The sequence below is a fragment of the Sorghum bicolor genome, chromosome 8 (genome assembly GCF_000003195.3).
Source record: "Sorghum bicolor cultivar BTx623 chromosome 8, Sorghum_bicolor_NCBIv3, whole genome shotgun sequence".
Lineage (NCBI taxonomy): Eukaryota > Viridiplantae > Streptophyta > Magnoliopsida > Poales > Poaceae > Sorghum > Sorghum bicolor.
This window is the reverse complement of record NC_012877.2, coordinates 59,473,338-59,495,296: the sequence shown is the minus strand read 5'-3', so window position 1 is coordinate 59,495,296 and position 21,959 is coordinate 59,473,338. Positions and strand designations below refer to the sequence as shown.

The following is a 21,959-nucleotide window of genomic DNA, read 5'->3' as shown; positions in this document are numbered from 1 at the left end:
ATAATAACAATATAGCATATAAACCGCATTTCATCATCGGATTCGATCTCAACATGAATCCACACATGAACATCATCAAATCCATCAATACATGTCCGAAATACACATAACGTCGTGTAACAAGTGCATACATGTCCAACATACATGTCCAACAAGTCCTACAAGTCCAACATGAGGGCAAAAGGGTCTAACATGCGTCCTAGTCGAGAAGATGGAGGCAAAGGTACTTTGCTCGTCACCGAGTACCCCCCACAGGTCCTCCTCCTACAAAAGGAGAGAAAAAGATTAGTATCCACTCAAAAATTCGGCAGCACCTCCCCTGCACGGGGAGGTTCCAAGACCTGCAAAAAACATGGCACGAAGGCCAACAACGACCACGGCACGAAGGCCGATAACCACAGCGGCACGAAGGCCGACAACCATCGCGGCACGAAGGCCAACAAGTAGTTAAGGGAGGCAAACGTACCTAGCTCGTGGCGCCGTCCCCAAGGGTCCCATCGCCCCACGAACCCCACCCTGCCTGTGGTGGTGCCTGAGTCCACCCTGACGGCGCGGCGTCGTAGCGCCATAGTCCTACGCTAGGCCCCTGCTGCGTCTGCGCCCCCGGCCATGAGGAGTAGCCCTGCGACTGTGGAGGAGGAGGCCCCCACGTGAACGGCTGCGTGGGGTAGGTCGGGTAGGTCGGGTACCCTGGCCAGCCTTGCTGTGTAGGGCTGGCACCCAGTGGAGGGCTGGGAGTCGGGTTCGAACCCGCCGACGGAGCCTGCACAAAGGACAAGTGACGTAATTAGTAATGTACCTGCAGGATGGCCGCACAAGCTAAACCAAGTGAGGCAATTAGTATTATACTCACCGGACGCTGAACAGGAGCAGGCACTGGGACTGGTGGTGGAGCAAAGAGCGAGGGAGGAAGATCCTGCTGGTGCTGGGTCTGGAGGAAGCTCGCCAGGTCCGCCATCTGACGCTGGTGGTGCTCCGTCAGTGCCGCCAGGTGCGCCTGGTGGGCCGCCTCCACCGCCGCCAGCTGCGCCTTGTGGGCCAAGTCCTGGGCCGCCTGGTTGGCTTCCAGCTCTTCCATGACTAAAAGCTAAAACTTCTACACAAGCTTAGACTTATGCTGATGACACAACGGTTCCTGCATGCCAACTATGTTTCAACAAAGAATAGCACCATGGAAGCTTGAGAGTATAAACAGCAGGCAAAATGATACAGGTGGAAAGCTATACTAGCTTCCATATTCTAATCATATATCATATAGGAAAAGAAGCTCTGTTTATTCCACACAAAAATAACCTTAACTGACATAACTGACAGTGAGTTCTGAAAGCCAGCATCCTCCTTCCTCCTCCAGGAACTGGATAACTAAGAGCCAATGGGCGATGGCCCATTCTACTAGTTGCAACATCATGGATGCAATCCAATCGAGCGGTCTAGGTAGTAGCTGATATCCAGACACCTAAATTTCATTCTTGCACACATCCAATTAGAATACTACACTAAAGTCGTTCCACTGACCAAATAAGGACCCTAACAAAACAGTAACTATTTTGCACATCGTCGACATATCAGTTGGACTCGAAACAACAACAGCAACTATCAACAAGCCATGTCCAGTTGTCCATGGAAAACAATATCCTCTCATTAACTGCACTTCTGATTTGTTAAACAAAAACAACTGATTCCATTTTTTTCCCCACAAACCATCAGCTAGAGTAGCAGGAATGTTATGCCGCAGGGGCGTAGTCTCACCTGTGCCGCGACGGTGTGCGAGCGAGTGGGGGAAGAGCTTGGTGATGCAGGCGGTATTGAAGCCATGCTCGGAGAGGCCGATCGCCGCCCGTAGCCCAGCGCCGCCGGCCCCCACCACCACCGCGTCGTAGGTGTGGTCCACCACCGTGTAGGACGACTGCAGGCGGGCAAATCCCATGAGCAAACGGAGTCAATCCCCCACATTCTCGGAACTAAACCATCCCACCGCATCACACTACGGACCAAATTATCCTGTGGGTAGGGGAGTTGGCTGGCGGCGGCTGATGTCAGATGTACAAAACACAAACACTTGCGCATGTGATCGCATGCGATCATATTGGAAATGTATGGTTTTTGTTCATCTGATACTGCAACTTGATCTAAACTTTCTCAAATTTTTTCTATAGGGTCCACATGTGACAACATGACACCTCAAAAAGTTTAGTGATTTTTTGACTTTTTTTCTATATTTCATTAATTAATTTCTTTAAATTGATTTTTCCACTCAATAATCTATTTTTTTTCTGGGCCCTAGGTAACACAATTAAATCTCAAATTCAAAATTTGGGGCTGTTTTGAGTTATTTAGCTATATTTTCTTAATTCTTTTCGCTCACTACAATTTTCCCGCATTTTTTAAGTTTGAACTGCAGGTGCATGAAATAGTGAAACTTTGGCCTTGAAAAAATGATATTCATGATGGGGAGTGTGTTTTAAGGTCGTGTCCCAGAGCTCACCCAAAAGTTTCAAGTCCTTGTCCACGTAACACGACCATCCAGGATTGGTAAAAGTGTTTTTTAATTATATAAAATTCAATCGAAGTTGAAAAATCACGAAAATTGACGGGGTGTCGTGTTATAGCATGTGGAGGCTATGGAAAAAATTAAAAAAAAATTGGAGCAAGTTGCGACGTCAAATGCTCAAAAGACACACAACTCCACATGTGATCACAAGTGAGATGTGTGAAGATGTCTGGGTTTTGAGCATGTTACGCCGCAACTTGCTCCAAACTTTTTCAATTTTTTTTCATAGCCTTCACATGCGATAACACGACACCCCGTCAAGTTTCGTGATTTTTCAACTTCGTTTGGATTTTATATAATTAAAAAACACATTTGCCACTCCTGGATGGTCGTGTTATGTGTACAAGGACTTGAAACTTTTGGTGAGCTTTGGTACACGGCCTTAAAACACATTCCCCACCATGAATATCATATTTCAAAGGCCAAAGTTTCATTATTTCATGTACCTGCAATTCAAATTTGAAAAATGCGGGAAAATTCAAGTGAAGGAAAAAAATTAACGAAATATAGGTAAATATTTCCAAAAAGGCCCAAATTCAAACATGTGATTGTAAACAATGTATCTAGGCAACAAAAAAATTTTGAAGTCACAATTCAAAAAAAAAATGTTTGCCGACAGCATCGAGTGGCTGTCGGCAAAGAGCGTAGTTTGCCGACAGCCAACAGTGGCTGTCGGCAAACCGTGGACTTTGCCGACAGTGGTCTTCGGCTGTCGGCAAACAGATGGTTCGCCGACAGCCCAGATCCTGGCTGTCGGCAAACGCCTGGGCTGTCGGCGAACATCCAGATTCCTGTAGTGTAGTTGGACAAAACAAGCTAATAGTAATTAGCTGCTTTGAATCTAGCAGGGTCCAGTTGACAGTTTAGCTACCCAATTAACATTTATTATACTAGTCGGGCAAAACAAGCTAATAGCAGCTAATAGTTAGCTATGAGCTAGTAGCTAGCTAACTATTGCAATGGATCCAAACAGAGCTAACAGTTGATGAGCGAGGAATAAAATAAAATTGATCTGTAATCTCTCCTAACCAACCCCACCTGTTCGTCTCAGTTGTTCTCGGTTCATGTGAAATCGCCTAGTGATTCACTCAGCGCTAGCTAGTCTTCTCTTTCATACTTTTTCCCTTCCATGTCGGACAGAGCCGGTGACATAGCTATCCCGCTGGGCTAAGTAAGCTAAAGGGCTGGCCGGGCTGGAGGGATGTGTGAGGTCAGATTGTTAGGTTTTGGTTTAAAAAATGAACAAAATTCACAAGCGTTCCTGCAAACAAATCCGGAAGAGGTTGCTGCAGTTCTCTCTTGCAGAGTAGTGAAATTTATGGGTGCATTGACCTGATGCAATTGATGAAATAATGACATGTTAGGATCGGCAAACGGTGTGGACTAGCTTAATGCAATCCACTAGTTTCATGTGCTCACATAGTCACACGCAAACAGCAGCACATATTGAATTTGAAGAGGATTCATACTAGCTTAGGGAAACGTCACAGACATTGCATTACATGGCCCAAGCCCAACAAGAGGCTAGAATAACTACATCTGGGAACAAATACCAAATAACCAGCACTAGATAAACAGATCACTCGACGACATTTTCAGTTGTCAAGCATCTGTCAATTGATGTGTACATGCAGCGCAAACAAGACAAGCCAGTCCTTCCTCATGTCACAGACATTGCATTACATGGCCCAACAAGAGGCTAGGAAATTACATCTGGCAAACGAATACTATGATAACCAGCACTAGATAACAGATCACACTCGACGACATGGCCAATTGCCACGCATGCTGTGTCAGTTGCCGTGTACATGCAACACAAACAGGACAAGTCACAGTTCACTGGTTCCTGATGTCCAAGAGGTATCAGAACTCGCACGGCGGTGAGCACCGGCGAGTACTTGAGAGCGATGAACTGGACTGACTAACAAGAACGAACTTGACACAAGTGTTTGTGCTGCAATTAAGCGCAGCGTTTTCTGATGCACTAGTTCTGTATTTATTGAATTACATAGCAGTGAGTTACAAGCCACAGCACTCACGATTGCGTGGAGTGCGCGCGTCCATCCCCATGCGCCGCAACAGCCGGCCATGGCTTGCATGCTCGAGTTCATGGCGAGTGATTCTCGTCCATGACTTCCTAGGCACACGGAAACCACAGCCCGGTCCTCGTGTGCATGCATTTGCTAAAAGTAAACATGCTCTACCAGAGAATACGCTAGGATTACTAACAAATTCTCCTCCTAATCCTAGTGTATGCCCTGTACATCTACAACTCCAATTCTGGAGCGCATCTCACAAAAGTGTTCACGCCCCAGAACTTTAGTAAGGATGTCCGCCAGCTGCTCCGTGGTCGCGATAGACTGGAGCCTCACCCTGTCCCCTTCAACGCATTCACGAATGAAATGATAGCGAATGTCAATATGCTTACTGCGATCATGGAAGACAGGATTTTGCTGAGTGCGATGGCAGACTGGTTATCGATCTTCAGAGTGACAGCGCTGTCCTCCTCGCCCTTGAGTTCAGCAAGCAGCCGTGCCAGCCACATTCCCAGGCAAGCACCTGTCGTCGCTGCGATGTACTCAGCTTCGCACGAAGACAGTGCCACAATCTTCTGTTTCTGTGACTGCCAGGTGATGATGTTGTCGCCGAGGAAGAAGAGGATGCCTGAGGTGCTCTTGCGCGTGTCGATGTCCCCAGCCAAGTCGCTGTCCGTGTAGCCTACGAGCTGGGGATTCCTCTTCTTCTTGTAGTGGCAGCCAAAGCGCAGCACTCGCTTCATGGCCGCCAAATGCTCAGTGGTTGGGTTCTCCATGAACCGGCTGATGAAGCCCACTGAGTATGCCAGATCGGGTCTTGTGTTCACCAGATAACGCAGGGAGCCGACCACGCTGCGATACATGGTAGCGTCAATAGCTGGAGCAGAGCTCACCTTGCTGAGTTTTAGGCGAGGCTCCATTGGCGTTGCACTGGAGTTGCAGCTTGTCAGCCCTGCAGTCTCCAAGATGTTGGCTGCATAGGAGCTTTGACAGATGGTGATGCCAGCCTCGGTCTGGGACACCTCCAAGCCAAGGTTAGTGGAGCAGCCCCAAATCACTCATCTTGAATGTGGCTTTCATCTGGTCCTTGAAGGTGTCGACGTCGACTTGGTTGCTCCCGGCGATGATCAGGTCATCGACGTAGACCCCGACCACCAGCCGGTGAGCACCAGCCCCGCGCAGGTAGACAGCATGTTCTGAGGCGCTCCTCCGAAACCCGAGCCCAAGAAGAGACTTGTCGAGTTTGGCGTACCACGCTCGTTTAGCTTGATGGAGTCCGTAGAGTGCCTTGACGAGGTGCAGTACCTTGTTCTCTTGGCCGCAGAGGATGAAGCTGGGAGGCTGTTCGACGTACACCTCCTCCTGAAGCACCCCGTTTAGGAACGCGGACTTCACGTCCATATGGTGCACGGCCCAACCTTGGGTGGCGGCGTGTGTGAGCAGGAGCTGAACAGATTCCAGGCGAGCGACAGGGGCAAAGACCTCGTCGAAGTCCACCCCCTTCCGCTGTACATAGCCCTTCGCGACGAGGCGGGCCTTGTACTTGTTGATGATGCCGGCAGCGTCCTTCTTTGCCTTGTACACCCACTTGAGGCCTATTGGCCTAGCGCGTGTCGGGCGTTCCACCAGCCTCCATGTGCCACTGGCCTCGATAGAGGTCATCTCGTCGAGCATGGTGTGGCGCCAACACTCGTGGCGCGCTGCCTCGTCGAAGGAGGTCGGCTCGGCGTCGCTCGCCAGCAGCAGGCGCTCCGCCAGGTCGCGGTGGGCGAGTCTGCTTCCCCGAGCATGCTGTCGACACGGCAGAACCGAAGAGGGGCGTCACCGTCATGATCTGCGTCGAGGTAGTCCTCCATCCCGGCTCCTGGTGGGGACGCGAACTCCACTTGTGGGTGTGCCGTGGAGCCGGGTGCTGGTGAGTTGTGGTGGATCGTTGGCGAACCAGCCATGGGCGCGCTCGATGCTGGGGATGCGGACGCGCCAGATGGAGCTGGTGATGCTGAGCTTGACACGGGGGGCACCTCCGTCGTTGTTCTGGTGGTGATGATCACGGAGGGGTCCTCCTGGTCCAGCTCCTCGACGGTGAAGTCATTCGGCTCCGCTCCAGGCCATGTCCACGTTGCTGCTTCGTCGAAGGTGACGTCGCGGCTGATGTGGACACGCCGCGCCAAAGGGTCGTAGACCCGGTAGGCGTTGGATCCTGGTTCGTAGCCGACGAACACCGTGCGGCGGCTGCGGTCATCGAGTTTCCTCAGGTGTGGTGTGTTGACCTTCATGTGGGCGATGCAGCCGAATGTCCTCAGGTGCTGGACCGACGGTGTGTGCCCGTTCCAGAGCTCGTAGGGGGTGCGCCCTCCGATGGCCTTGCAGGAAGACCTATTCAGCAGGTATACCGTCGTCAACACCGCCTCCCCCCAGACCACACCAAGGAGAGACTTGGCCTTCATCATGCTCCTAGCCGTGCCCACCACGGTTTGGTTGCGGCGCTCGATGACGCTGTTCTGTTGGGGTGTGTACGGCGCCGTGAGCTGCCTGCGAACGTCGAGTTGGGCACATTAGTTGATGAAGTCGGTGGCATTGAATTCCCCGCCACGGTCAGTGCGCAGCATTAGCAGCTTCTTGCTGCTCTTGCGTTCCGCCGCGGCCTGAACGTGCTTGATGGCGGCGGCGGCGTCTTTGGATGGCAGCAGGGCAATCCACATGAAACATGAGTAATCATCGACGAGCAGCAAGAAATACTTGTTACCACTTGGAGTCGCCCGAGTGATGGGGCCGCATATGTCTCCGTGAAGAAGTTGGAGCGGCTCCGTGGAACGCTAGAGCGCCTTCTAGGGAAAAGGCGTCCTCCTCTGCTTGCCGGCGAGACAAGCTTCGTAGAGCTGCTGCACTTGGTCGACGACGGGCAGCCCGCGAACCAGCTTCTTGCGTCCCATCTTGCGCAGCGCGGCGAAGTGGATGTGACCGAGACGCTAGTGCCACCTCCAGGCGTCGTCGTCCGTGCGCGCCACGAGGCACACCGGGCGACCGATGGTGACGACGAGGGTGTACATTGGCGCAGAGCTTCGAGGGATCTTAGCGAGCAGACACCGGTCTTCATCGCGAACCCACATCACGCCATGCTCCACCAGCACCTGGTATCCGCTTTTGTCGAGCTGGCCAACAGAGATGATGTTGGCGGTGAGGCATGGCAGGAAGTAGACGTTAGAGAGAGCCCAGTGCTCGTCGTTCCTGCAGTGGAAGAGCACCGTGCCGGTGCTCATGATGTGGGCGATGGAGCCATCTCCGAAGCGGATGGAGCCTGTGACGCTGGTGTCGAGGTTGGTGAAGGCGGTGCGGGAGCCGGACATGCGGTTGGACGCGCCTGTGTCCAGGATCCATTTCGTCGAATCCGGGTCCGACTCGCCGTCGAGCGCAGCGACCGCCTTGGGCTCATGGAGATGGAGGCAGGTGGCCGGCTCAGGTGCCGGCGCGGAGTTAGGGACGGCCGGCGGTGTAGGCGGCTGGACCTCACCCTCGGGTACTGGCGGCGCGTTGTTGGGGAGGACCGGCGGCGGATGCGACTGAGCCTCGCCCTCCTAGAATGAGGCGACGGCCATCATGAGGGTGTGCTCCTCCTCCTGGGCCACATGGGCCTGTTGGGCCGTCTCTTCTTTTTTCTTGTGACGGCAGTCGCTGGCCCAATGGCCTTTTTGCCACACCGAGGGCAGGGCCTGTTTAATGCTCTACATTATTTATGTCACATTAATCATGAGTTTGTGGGATCTATACAACCTGGTTGCTATAATTACGGAGTTCGACATAGACTCACTCTTGCTATTCCCCCATACTTTAGGAGGAGTGTTAGGCTTGTGATCAACCAGTCAGTTTGGATCCTGTAGAGTGGAGTTAATACCCAAAGTTTGGAGTTAATTTTTGTTGTTTGCTATCTAAGGTTATCTCTGATAAACTAAGTACGTTATATAATTTATGCATTGTCTTCTAATATTACCACTCTTTTGTAGCTATATATGAGATTTGGCCTCTAAGACTCACATATGGTTTATATTTGATTTTGTCCTTAAAATCGGGTATTATGTTGGGCATGAATTTGGTCACGTGGGTGTCACAAAAACAAAGAGTAGTAGCTCTATCTTAATGTGAGGCCGAGTACATTGCAAGTGCAAGTGCAGCTTGTCAGGGCATTTGGCTCAGCAAGCTGTTGGGAGAACTGCTCCGCATTCAGGCTCCAAAGGTCAGTCTCCAAGTTGATAACAAGTTTGCCATAGCCTCGAGTAAGAACCCAGCTCGTCATGATCAAAGCAAACACATAGATACATGGTATCATTTTTGTGAGAGAACATGTTGAGAATGACCGTATTAATGTTGATCATTTGAGCACTCAGAACCAGTTGGCTGACATCCTAACGAAGGCGCTCAGAAAGGCCCGGTCTATAGAGCTAAGGCAGCAGCTAGGTGTGTTAGATGTGCAGCGGGATTAGGGGGCGATTGTTAGATAAATCCCGTGCATGTTTCTGCATTGACATACTTGTAATTAGGCAGTGCCTGTTTCCTTTCACAAGTTAGGTAGTTGCATGTAATGGAACGTTGTGGAGCCAGAGCCTTGCTGCATTCATGGTGCGGCAAGCGAGTCCTCCGCCACGGGCGCATGAAACGTTCTCACGCACAAGGTGGGCACGGGGCAGCGTGAGCGACGTGGCGGGGATACCGGATTACAGATTGTTGTAAACACCGAGAAATAAATAAAGAGAAGAAGCCTGAAGGGGCCGCGACCGTGATAGTGCAGCGGCAAAACCTGTCTCTCTCGTGTGCGTGTAAAGTCCTAAGTGACGTCGTATGTGAGGTGAGTAACCGCCGCCGTCGTAGATTATCGTCGGGCAGCCCCTATGTTACACGAATATGTGACTGGGAGCGTGTATCGCGTATCCGATACGTATCGCATATAGATACATGTCTAATACTCTTTCGATATGTATCCTCGAAGTATCCATTTTTTTTCTTTTTTCACGAATATTGGATACGGTGGTTGATATGTATCTAGTTTGTGGATACGGCTCAGCCAAATAATAGTCGTGTCCCTGTTGCCTTCGTGCCCGCGCCTCGCGCCGCATCCTCGTGCATTGACATCGCATCCCCGCTTGCTGGGCGCGGACCACCTGCGACGAGCCTCTGCTCGCCGGTGATGAGGCCTGTTGTCGCAGAGGCAGCGGCGTGGTGGGAAGAAGGGCCTGCATCCCTTGCTCTCGCATCCTGATGTCGGGAGAGATATACGAAGGGGACAAGGGCAGGCGGCGGAGAGGCAGCAATGTGGTGGAAGCGACGGAGATGTCAAGGACCAAGCTACGGGAGAAGTGTCTGGATGGGGAGGGAGGACATGGGAGACGTGCGTGTTGGAACGCCGGCGAGGATCGCCGGAGTTTGCCCGGATCGCACTACGGCAGCGGCAGCAGTTTTGGTCGCCGCGGTCACCACGCACGCACACACACAGAGAGAGCTGGACACACAGAGTTTCACACCACAACCGCAGTGCTTTTTGATACATTGATCTGGTCTTTACATGGGCTTGAAGCCCTCCACCCCGCCACGGTTCCGCAGCTGCACGGTGCGCCGTTCTTCTCGGGCGCCCGCGCGACATGCACGGCCCGCGGCCATGACGGGGCCTGACCTTATGAAGCGGTCAAGATGCGAACGTGTGCAATCTCCATCCCATCCTGATTCTACGCTAATCTAGACATGTGTTTGTAACAGCAAATGCCTGAACTAATGCACCTAAACATGATCTTTTGAATTGACACGATTACAAGTATGCAAATGCAACTACTGTGTGACACAGTTCAACATTTCACCCCCTTAATCGTGCTCAACTCTGATGACTCCCAAACGCAGTCTCATCTCCACAAATCTGAGCCTTCCCAAAGGCTTTGTCAGAATGTCTGCCAATTGGTTGTCGGTCCCAACATGATTTACATCTACCACGCCATCAGCTATGCACTCTCTGATAAAGTGGTACCGTGTGTCAATATGTTTGCTTCTTTCTTGGTACACAGGGTTTTTGCTCAACTCCAAGGCAGATTTGCTGTCAATTCTCAGCTCAAATTTCTTAACAGCACTCCCTGTTATGTCAGCCAAGAGCCTGCTCAACCAAACTCCCTGACAAGCACCTGCTGCAGCTGCTATATATTCAGACTCACAAGATGAAAGTGAGACAACTTTCTGTTTCTGCGAGGTCCAAGTTATCAGGTTCTGACCAAGGAAGAACACAATACCTGTGGTACTTTTCCTCTTCTCAAGATCACCTGCATGATCACTGTCAGAGTAGCCAAGCAGCTCTGAATTTTCTCCTTTGACATACTTGCAGCCCAAATCAGTAGTCCCTGCAATATACCTGATAATTCTCTTTATAGCAGACCAGTGTTCAGCATTCGGTGACTCCATAAACCTGCTCACTATCCCAACAGAATAGGCTAGATCAGGTCTGGTATTCACTAAATACCTCAAACTTCCCACTACACTTCTATATTTTGTTGCATTAAGCACTGATTCAGGTTTGCCAGGCAGCAACTTGACATGTTGCTCCATAGGTGTGTCAACAGGATTGCACCCCTTCATACCACATATCTCAATGATTTTCTTAGCATATGAACTTTGACACACTGTGATGGCTCCTGGTTTCTGCTTTACTTCCATGCCAAGGTAGTAGCTCAACAGCCCAAGGTCACTCATGTTGAAGCTCTGCATCATTTATTGCTTGAAACTGACAATGTTGGCATTGTCTGGCCCACAAATAACCAGATCGTCTACATATACTCCAACCAGAAGCAGTGAGGCATCTGCACCTTTTCTGTAGACAGCATGCTCCTCTTCACTCCTTGAGAAACCCAGCTTCACTAGCTCCTGATCAAGTCTGAAATTCCAGGCTCTTGGGGCCTGTTTAAGACCATACAAAGCTTTGTTCAGTTTCAGGAACTTTCTGACAGAGTTGGGACTAGTGAATCCTGGTGGTTGGTGTACATAAACTTCTTCCATGAGTTCTCCATTCAGAAAGGCAGATTTTACATCCATGTGATGTACTTCCCACTCCCCTTGTGCAGCCATAGCAAGCAACAGCCTAACTGTCTCCAGTCTGGCTACAGGGGCAAAAACTTCATCATAATCCACCCCCTGGATCTGAGCATACCCTTTTGCCACAAGCCTGGCCTTGTGCTTCAACACATTTCCCTCTGGATCTCTTTTTACTTTGAATACCCACTTTAGACCTATGGCTTTGTGATCACTTGGCAAATCTGAAGCTTCCCAAGTGTTATTCTGCTAGATTGCATCCAACTCATCCTTCATTGCTTTCTTCCAGCAGTCATGCTTAAGAGCTTCCTCCACACTCACTGGCTCATCAGCAGCCAGCATGCACATGGCACTGTACTCATAGTCCAGTATAGGATCTGTAGAATCAAGTATATCACTCAAATTCCTATATCTGACTGGTCCTCCCCATGCTTCATCAGAGCTTGCTGTTGGTGGTGAATTCGTATTGCCATGACCAGCAGATGCTGTAGAAGCCTCCCCTGGGGTATGGACAGACTGAGGTGTGTGTGGAGATGGTGGGTGATTGCCACCTCCTTGGCCCACACTTCCTCCACCAGCCACTGCCCCCTCACTGCCTGAATCTGCCTGCCCAATGTCTATTGTCGGATTTCTGTCAGGCTGTTCATACTCAACAGTGAAAGTCTTGAGCTGATCTTGGCCATTGCCTGTCACATTACTCCAATCCCAGGGAACATTCTCCTCAAAGATCACATCCCTGCTAACTGTCAGTCTCATGGTATCAGGATCAAGCAACTTGTATCCTTTTGTTCCCGGTTCATACCCTAAAAACACCATTTTCTTTGACCTGTCAGCCAGCTTGGTCTGGTTTGGTCCCACCAACTTGACATGAGCTGTGCACCCAAAAGTTTTCATGTGGCCTACACTTGGCTTCTTCCCATGCCATGCTTCAAACGGGGTCTTGTTCATAAGACTCTTTGTGGGTGACCGATTCAGCACATAGACAGCAGTTGCAACTGCTTCTGCCCAGTATTCTGCAGGTACTGACATACTCTTGAGCATGCTGGGGTGTGTAAGGTGTGGTTGTGTAGTGCTTTATCCCTGTCTCAGTGCAAAATACAGAGAACAGATTGGAAGTAAACTCTCCTCCCCTATCTGTTCTCAGGGCCTTCAGCTTGCTGCCTTGATCTACTTCTGCTCTGAGCTTAATTTTCTTGAAGTAATCAAGTGTTTGGTCTTTGGTCTTGAGAAACTCAACCCACATATACCTGCTGCAATCATCAACAACCAAAAGGAAATAGGAATTCCCTCCTGGTGTCTTAGGACTTATTTGTCCACACAAATCTGCATGGACTAGTTCCAGTCCTTGTTCAGCCCTGAAACTCGAGGCTTGTGGAAAAGGTCTTCGGTGCTGCTTCCTCAACGTGCACCCATCACACACCTGCTCCACATGATCAACTACAGGCATCCCATCAACCATCCCCTTTCTGCCCAGTTCTCTTAGAGCTCTAAAATTAAGATGGCCAAATCTAGCATGCCACTGCCATGCTTCATCATTGTGTTTCATCAGAAGGCAAACAGGGTCAGTGAGACCTAACTGAATTGTGTACAATCTTTTCTTAGTTCTGGGTGCAGAGATTAGCAGTGTGCCTTCTGGATCAATGACATTCAGTCTACCATGTTTCAGAGAAACTTCACACCCTTTCTCCTCTAACTGACCCAAACTAATAATATTGCTTTTGAGCTTAGGGATAAAGTACACATCAGTCAATACCTTGTGCTGTTGGTTCCGGCCTTGCATCACCATGGAGCCGATCCCTTGGATCTCGACGTGTGAGCCATCGCCGAAACTCACTGTCCCCTTCACCTTGTCATTCAGAGACTGCAGTGCTGATCGTGTTCCGGTCATGTGATTGCTGGCACCGGTGTCCAGCACCCACACGCCGTCAGTGCAATCAACAGGCACCACATCCTTCTCCGCCAGATGAACGACTTGCATCGCCGCCTCCTGCTCCTCCTGGCCTGATGTCGCCATCAGCAGGACAGCGCCATGTACACCATGATCGTGCACCGCCAAGTTCGCTTCTGGTTCCTTGGCATCCTTCTTCTTGTCTTTCTTTGGGCGCTTGCAATCTTCTGCCCAATGTCCGTAGATGCCACAATTGCGGCATCTCCCCTTGCGCCGTGGCGTCCCCATCGTCGTGAGTTTGACGGATCCGGATCCGCCGCCCTCAGGGCGCGCCGCCGGCTGCTTGTTCTTGGCTTGGGCACTGCCACCAGTCCCACCGCCTTCCTTGGCCGGTGTAGTGTGGAACCGGTGTTTGTGCTTCTCCAACCAGTCCTCCTCGGCAAGGAGAAGACGACCCATCTTGTCAGTGACCTGCTCCACCGGCTTGTCGCTGAGACGATCGTCGGCTGCCCTCAGCCGCCCAACTAGCTCCTCCACCTTCATGGTCTTGGTGTCGTAGAACATCTCGATCGTCACCACCACTGGCGTGAAACGAGGAGGGAGAACGCGCAAAAATTTCTTGATCACGCGACTGTCCTCCACCGTCTCACCCATGGTTCGAAGATTGGCAACGAGATTGGTGATCCGCATACCGAATTGGTCGACGCTCTCGCCGTCCTTGAAGGTGATGTTCTCGAAATCTTGGAGCAATCGCTGGGCGTTCACCTCCTTGACCCGTTCTGCACCGAGGCGCATCAGCTTCAGGGCTTCCCACGCCTCCTTCACCGTCTTGTGGTTCCCGAGCATTTGCCACATATCCTTCGGCACTGAGCGCAGAAGGGCGCTCATGGCTTGGCGATCCTGCGATCTCTTCACGTTGGTGCCTGGATCGATCACATGCCAGATCTCCAACGCCTCCAGATTGCACTGGACGAGCATCGCCCACTCCGTGTAGTTCCCCTGATCCAGCATCGGCCAGACCAGGGAACTCTCCCGCACGCCAGAACTCGCCGACGCGACGGTGTCACTCATCTCCGCCTCCGACGTCGACCTCCGAGGGATGACGCGTTTCTTCTTCGCAGGTTCCCGCGGCGGGCTCACCGAACCACCGTATTGCATCCACCGGCTCTGATACCAGCTGTTGGAACGCCGGCGAGGATCGCCGGAGTTTGCCCGGATCGCACTACGGCAGCGGCAGCAGTTTTGGTCGCCGCGGTCACCACGCACGCACACACACAGAGAGAGCTGGACACACAGAGTTTCACACCACAACCGCAGTGCTTTTTGATACATTGATCTAGTCTTTACATGGGCTTGAAGCCCTCCACCCCGCCACAGTTCCGCAGCTGCACGGTGCGCCGTTCTTCTCGGGCGCCCGCGCGACATGCACGGCCCGCGGCCATGACGGGGCCTGACCTTATGAAGCGGTCAAGATGCGAACGTGTGCAATCTCCATCCCATCCTGATTCTACGCTAATCTAGACATGTGTTTGTAACAGCAAATGCCTGAACTAATGCACCTAAACATGATCTTTTGAATTGACACGATTACAAGTATGCAAATGCAACTACTGTGTGACACAGTTCAACAGTGCGCTGTCGTGGGAGACTCAGAAGAGGATAAGATTGACAGCAGAGTGGGGCAACTAGGACTTTGTGATTAATGTGCTGTTCGGTTGTTGTTGTGGGCTTCGGGCTGATGGCCATACCTGCGCTCCTTTGTCCTATTCCTCTCCTTTCTATTTCAGAGCTCAAGGTAATGTACTGAACTGCTACTTGTACTGATTAGTGGTTATTACTGAACTACTTTTACTTTTACAATTTTAATATGTGCCATTATTTATTTATTTTTAAAAATAGTAGAACGTATCCGCGTATCGGGTTGTTTAGGAAATTGCCGTATACACGTATCCATATTCTTCCGCTATCGATACGCGTATCCGTATCGGTGCTGCATAGGGCAGCCACTCCGGGCACCGGCGCCAACAGGGAAATGTCAAAGACATTGCATTACATAGTCCAACAAGAGGCTGGGAAATTACGTCTGGGAAACGAATACTACCATAAGCAGCACTAAATAAATACATATCACCCGAGGACATTGTCAATTGTCACGCATGTTGTCAGTCGCTGCGTAGTACATGCAGACACAGCGTAAACAGGACAAACAACCTCAGTTCACTCTGGTTCGCAATCTCCATGAGCAGCCACTCCTTCCTCATGTCCTCAGGCAGCGCCATGAGACATCCGAACAGATGATCGTCTCGGTTGAGTATCTCTGAGCGCCTCAAAGATTATTTCTTTTGGAGGAGCAGGTTCCTTGTTGGCAGGACGAGCAACACTTTTGCGATTGGCATCAACTTATTTCCAAACAGAAAACAGGTTCGTTAATATATCCCTTGTCCGCCATGCCCACGGATTTTGCTTTTATTCACATCGGTTGTTCCCATCAACATAGTTACAAGAGATGACTACTGATAATAAACAATGTAAAAAAGGAAAGACGCTATATGACACCTGCACATGATTTATTTAGGTTTATGTTTGTTAAATATATGCTTTATCTATAACTAAGTTATACATGATGTAATGTAACACCCTAAAAATTGCTTTCTTAGAAATAGAATTAAAATGATTTAATTAGATATTTTTGTGCTCATGAAAATATAGTAAAATAATATTTTTCATTAAATTAAAATTTATTATAAGGCTTAGCAATATTGTTGTGCTTATATGCTGGTGCATAAGGTTTGGTGTAATGTTTGATTGTTTTCTCCTTTGTGTGTTGATAGTGAGAAAAATATTTAAAATACGTTTATTAGATCAATCTTTCTTCTTCGGCATATATTTATCTTTTTCTACAATCAAATTCCTTGTCTCTCAGCTCAAGATTTCATTCAGAGTCTCTTAGAATCTCTTCTTTCAAACCTAAGCCTCGGGAATTTGTTTCGGCCTTTTTCGTGAGCATAATCTAATTTTTAGATCCTCCAAATTATCTTATCATGAGCTCTAAATAATTTGTTTAGGTTCTTCATGTTTCATAATATCTCTGATAATGTTTCCTGAATTTTTGGAGCTTTTGGAGTATTTTTCGTGGATCAAATAATAATTATGGACTTTTCTGGAATTATTTTATCCATAAAAACAATTAATTTTGAAAATGATAAATTCTATATATGCCTCCTTCTTTGATGCATCTAGAAACCATATCTGAAGACGCATTGCCGCCTCAGGCCTTGTTTAGTTCATACCAAAAATAAAAAAGTTTTCAAAATTCCCCGTCACATCAAATCTTGCGGTACATGCATGAAGCATTAAATATAGATAAAAAACTAATTACACAGTTTACCTATAAATCACGAGACGAATCTTTTGATCCTAGTTAGTTTATGATTGAACAATATTTACCACAAACAAACGAAAGTGCTATAGTAACGAAACCCAAAAAATTTTGGTATCTAAACAAGGCCTCAGTCTTGTCGTGCCGCCAGGTTCACATGGAGAATCGCCGACCAATCTCCTTCAACAGCTGCCGTCCGCCTACGGAGTGTGCAAACCCGAAGTAGCGGCCATTATCATCTTGTCTAGTACCTTCGACGGTAGATTCCTTCAACACGCCCAGCCTTGTCCTCCACTGTCGTCCGTCATGCGGAAGCCAGATCATACCCCCAAAGCATCACCGATACACCTCCCGCTGCCGCTGCCTTTTCTCAAACGAAGCCGAAGTATGTTGGTGCTATCCTCTGTATATACTGTACACAAGCAAGTTCGTCAATTGCCTGCAATTCTGAAAACAAGCAAAGACCAGAGTCAGACGTTTGACGCCAATCGTGCTTGCTGCCCTGGTGACCATCATCACCAAAAATCAAACTGATATCAGCTAGCTCTGTTGGTGAGTCATACAAGCAAATAGCATCCACATTATTAGTACGTTAGTGGCCAAAGGACAACAGACTCATTTGGCAAGTACAGTACGTATCTATTTTTCATAGTTTCTACGGCTTTAATCCTTCGGTGTTTATTCGTTTGAATTCTATTTTGTTTTATTCAAGTTATGTTAGATTTATGACAATGTGCTCTACACGGTAGTACTCATGTGTTTCTTTCACATGTATTCTATATATAGTTAAATATAAAATATTAAATTGATTAAAATACATGCAACCAACTTTTATAATTAAAATCAATGTAAGTAAATATCAATCTTTCATAATTAATTCCTAACTTGATTAATCGAGATATGAAAGTGTTTTAAATTTATGATTTGCTTAGCTTTAACGTCCATCATATATGGCTTGTTGAGATGCTCTCGCTGTTGTCTCTTTTATAAGGATCAAATTTGAGATGTAGAATAAATTATGTGAGAACATTTAGAAAATAAAATATGAATATTTTTAACTCCATTTTATGTTTAAATATGATTTGTTTAATCTAGATTAATAATTTACCTATGGTTTTATTGAACTAAAATAAACGAAGTTTGTAGACTTTCTTTCTTTTATAATATAAAACTTTCATTAGTCGTTTCATTTAATGATAGTTTTAGTTTCAACATTTTTCGTGATCTTTACGTCCGTGTGATCGTAGCGCTGCGTAGAATCATTTTATAAGCTTTTCATACTGTTTTTATATGGTTGGTGTACTGTTCTAATTGTAGCTTTGTTTGCTTCGTGTATGTTGTCTCCGATTGTTTGTGTGTTGATAATCGATGATCGAGTTTAGACGGTGAGCAATTCGTGGGTGATCAAGAGTGCTTCAGCGATCAAAATCAGTACCTGGACGACCAGCAGATCCAAAGGATCAGCAAGAGCAATTGGATTAAGGTAAGTATAGCATTTGGGTTTTAATTCTGTGACCATGATAAAGTGACTTGATTAATGTTTAAGCAACAAATGATAAAAATGACTTTTTAGCCACTTGATGAATTATCTGTACGTGATCACCCAGGATAATAGTGCAACCATGAGGGCTATAATGGCTCTGGCTTTAGTTAAGTATGAGTAACTTTTCTAGCTCGTTAGCGGTTATCCGTGTGGCGCAATTGGGGAATAGCAGGCCGTGGATTCCTGCGGGTGGATCACACGGACTGACTAATGAAACCAAGCGGCCCTAACTTGTTAGATGAACCTTTAAAAGACTTCATAGTGATCCCTGCCGACCTCCCTACGAAGGGGGTTAAGAGATTAGCTACCTCGGGTGAAAGGGTAAATCATGACTCAATCTCTGCAGAGTGTTAAAAACTAGTATACTAGCCGAGCTCACGGTCAGGAGCGGCCTTGGGGACATCTACATTAAGGATGATGATTCTTGTTATGTTAAGATGTGCATTGTTTATTGTTTAATGCTCTACATTATTTATGTCACATTGATCATGAGATTATGGAATCTATACAATCTAGTTGCTATACTTGTGGAGTTCGACATGGACTCACTCTTGCTATTTCCCCACACTTTAGGAGGAGTGTTAGACTTGTGATCAACCAGTCAGTTGGATCCTGTAGAGTGAAGTTAATACCCGAAGTTGGAGTTATCTTCCGTTGTTTGCTGCCTAAGGTTACCACTGATTTATTATGTACGTTATATATTTTATGCATTGTCTTTTGATATTACCCCTTATTATTTGTAGCTATACTAGGTTTATGCCCGTGCGTTGCTACGGGATAGCTAAATTTTTATATTAAAACATATGAATCACACGATAAAATGATAATACTATAAATTTAAGTATCGACGTTAAAGTGATATTTAATCAAAAAAGCAAAGTTCTTGAAAATTAACACGACCTAGAAGAGCAATGAAAAAATACAACAAATAGAAAAATACAAGAAATTTGGTGACTTCTATATCTTAGCATTTTAAATAGCAGGGGATAAAAGAAATTCTACAACTACATAGCCTTGTAAGATCAATGAAAAATTCGATATGCCATTCCCTTTTATCGAGTGTCATTCCCTTTTGTTTTAGTGAAACCACGATTGACTTTGCATTTTTCATGTATCGTGGAGCTGCATTTTCGCTGGACAAACATATCTATTGCATAATAATTTTCACTTGGGATATAATACTTGATTAATTATCATGACTTGATTTTCGCCCTCTTGTTTATTTGCCAGGGATGACCGAGAAAACCAAACAACACACCAAAGAAAACTAACGTACCTGGTCTCTCGTGGACGGATCTGATACACTCTCCGTTCCAGGAAAGATGGCGATCCCGTCCACACGGATTTAAACAGCAAGATGCAAAACGCGTGCCGTAGAGCAGGGATGTCGGAGCGGCATCCTCGCTTCCGCGTGGTGGTCGTGGCCAAGGGCAGATCGAGGACGACGGCGACGGATCAGTAGGGTGTTGTGTTAGCGGCCTAGACCACGGACACCGGAGCGGTTTCCCAATTCTGCTTGGTGGTCGTGGAGGCTGGCTCGAGGACGACAGCGACGTCGGACAAGGCAGCGCCGGCCGCCGGATCGCCGTGCGGTTGCTGTGTTCAAGGAGGGAGGGAGCGCTATGGTTACCGACTACAGTGCGGGCGTGAGTTTTTTGGGTGGCATGATCTGATGAGGACGCTGTGAGGAGGGATGATGGCGCTGATCATGGCTGGCACTAATCATGGCATTGATTTGCCTTTGCATGTGGTGCTGATTGAGGATATTTTTGGATATTTTTTTGGAAGGGAAATGAGAGGGATGGGTAGGATCGCATAGTGTACTCGTCCTGCCGGATAGACACGGGTCGCACGACCTATCGTCCTGCCGGGTAGATGTTGACCGTAGGAATTTTTTAGTTGTAGATAGAGATGTGAGATTTGACTTCAAAGACTCACATATGGTGTATATCTGGTTTTATCCTTAAAATCAGGTATTACATCTAATGAGTATGGAATTTTTACTACAGTTCAATCATACAATAATCAAAGTTCTAGGCGCTAGGCGGAATCTAGGCGCTGACCCTCCGCCTAGCGCCTAGTCGGGAGTAATCGCGCCTAGGTGTTTCTAGGCGTTTTGCTAGGCAATGATTAATACATGTATAAATACTTAAAAGAAAATAAAAAACAATAGATAAGTAGTAGTAATGGAAGGGAGAAAGAATATAAGGCCCATTTAACAGCCCACTTTAGCTCCTGCAAGCCGCGACCGCACGACTCCCTGTCGCCACCGTGACTCCCTGTCTCCCGCATCGCGTCGCCCCCGTGACTCGCGACTCGCGACGCGAGCGACTCTGACCCCTCCCGCCGCCGCCGCCGCCCTCTCCCGCTGCTCCCTCTCTCTGCGCACGCCGTCGCCCGCGCTACTCCTCCCCGCCGGCGACTGTCTCCTCCTCACACCCGCGCCCACCGCGCTCGCCGCCGTCTGCGCACGTCCGAAGCTCCGCCGGATGCTGTCCACCCCCACCGGCGCCGCCGCCGCCGCCTAGGTTCCGCCTACCCCCATAGGCGAGGCGGGGAGCCTCCGATTCGTGACTAGTCGCGCCTAGTCGCGCCTAGGCGAGCGCCTAGCATAACTATGACAATAATTAGCCTACCATAAAAATTTCACCACAATTGGACCATAGAAACTACAACTATGAATTATTTCAAATAATTATAGAAAAATATAGATCTAAAGCTACAACAAAAACTTTATATTAAATCATACGATATTATATGTTCACTATGTATATCTACTCATGTGAAGTCCAACAAAGTTGGATTTTTTATATTATAATTTTTCTATGATTTATTATGATTTTTCAAAGATTCAGCGGAAATAAATAGAAAATAAAAGAACAAAATCACCGTCACTATAACAAAACAAGCGTCCAAAACAGCTTGGAGGATTATTTGACCACTTTTAGAAAGTTCAGAGGTAGAAAATCTAATTTTATAGTTTGAAGGGTGAAGTAATGTACCCTGAATAGTTTGGAATGTTATGTAGACTTTTTTTTTTAACACACTGATGAATAAAGATGTCTAATTCAAATTCTACTCTTAGTTCCTACTATTTTCGAGAGAATTGATCAACGAATGCCCTGCGTGCATACCTGTTGGTAAGGATGAAAACGGCCGGAAACGGTCGAAAAACTCCTAAATTGTTTTCTACTTTTACATTTGAAATACGAAAATGAAAACGGTAAAGTCGGACACGAAAACGAACACAAACTTACGAGAGAATTCCGAAAACAAACCAATTCGAGCGGATTTATGTCGAACACGGTCGATATACGAAAACTCAATACGAAATACTAATATGTACTACCAAGTGCATGACTAAGTATATACACGATCAAGTTCAAATGCATATACTAAAGTGCATGATCCTTGGTCTTAGGTATTTGATACAATAGCTCACACATAAATACAAGTCTAGAATAAGCAATTAATAGCTAGCAGGAACGCAACTAGCCACCAGTAAT

The 21,959-nt window shown here is 47.7% G+C and overlaps 1 long non-coding RNA gene across 1 annotated transcript; it reads right to left on the bottom strand.

The window, feature by feature from the left end:
• Positions 117 to 529, bottom strand: LOC110429853. The gene is made up of 2 exons (XR_002447041.1): positions 467 to 529; positions 117 to 261 (listed from the first exon to the last, which is right to left on the bottom strand). It is a non-coding gene; the product is annotated as an uncharacterized LOC110429853 (long non-coding RNA).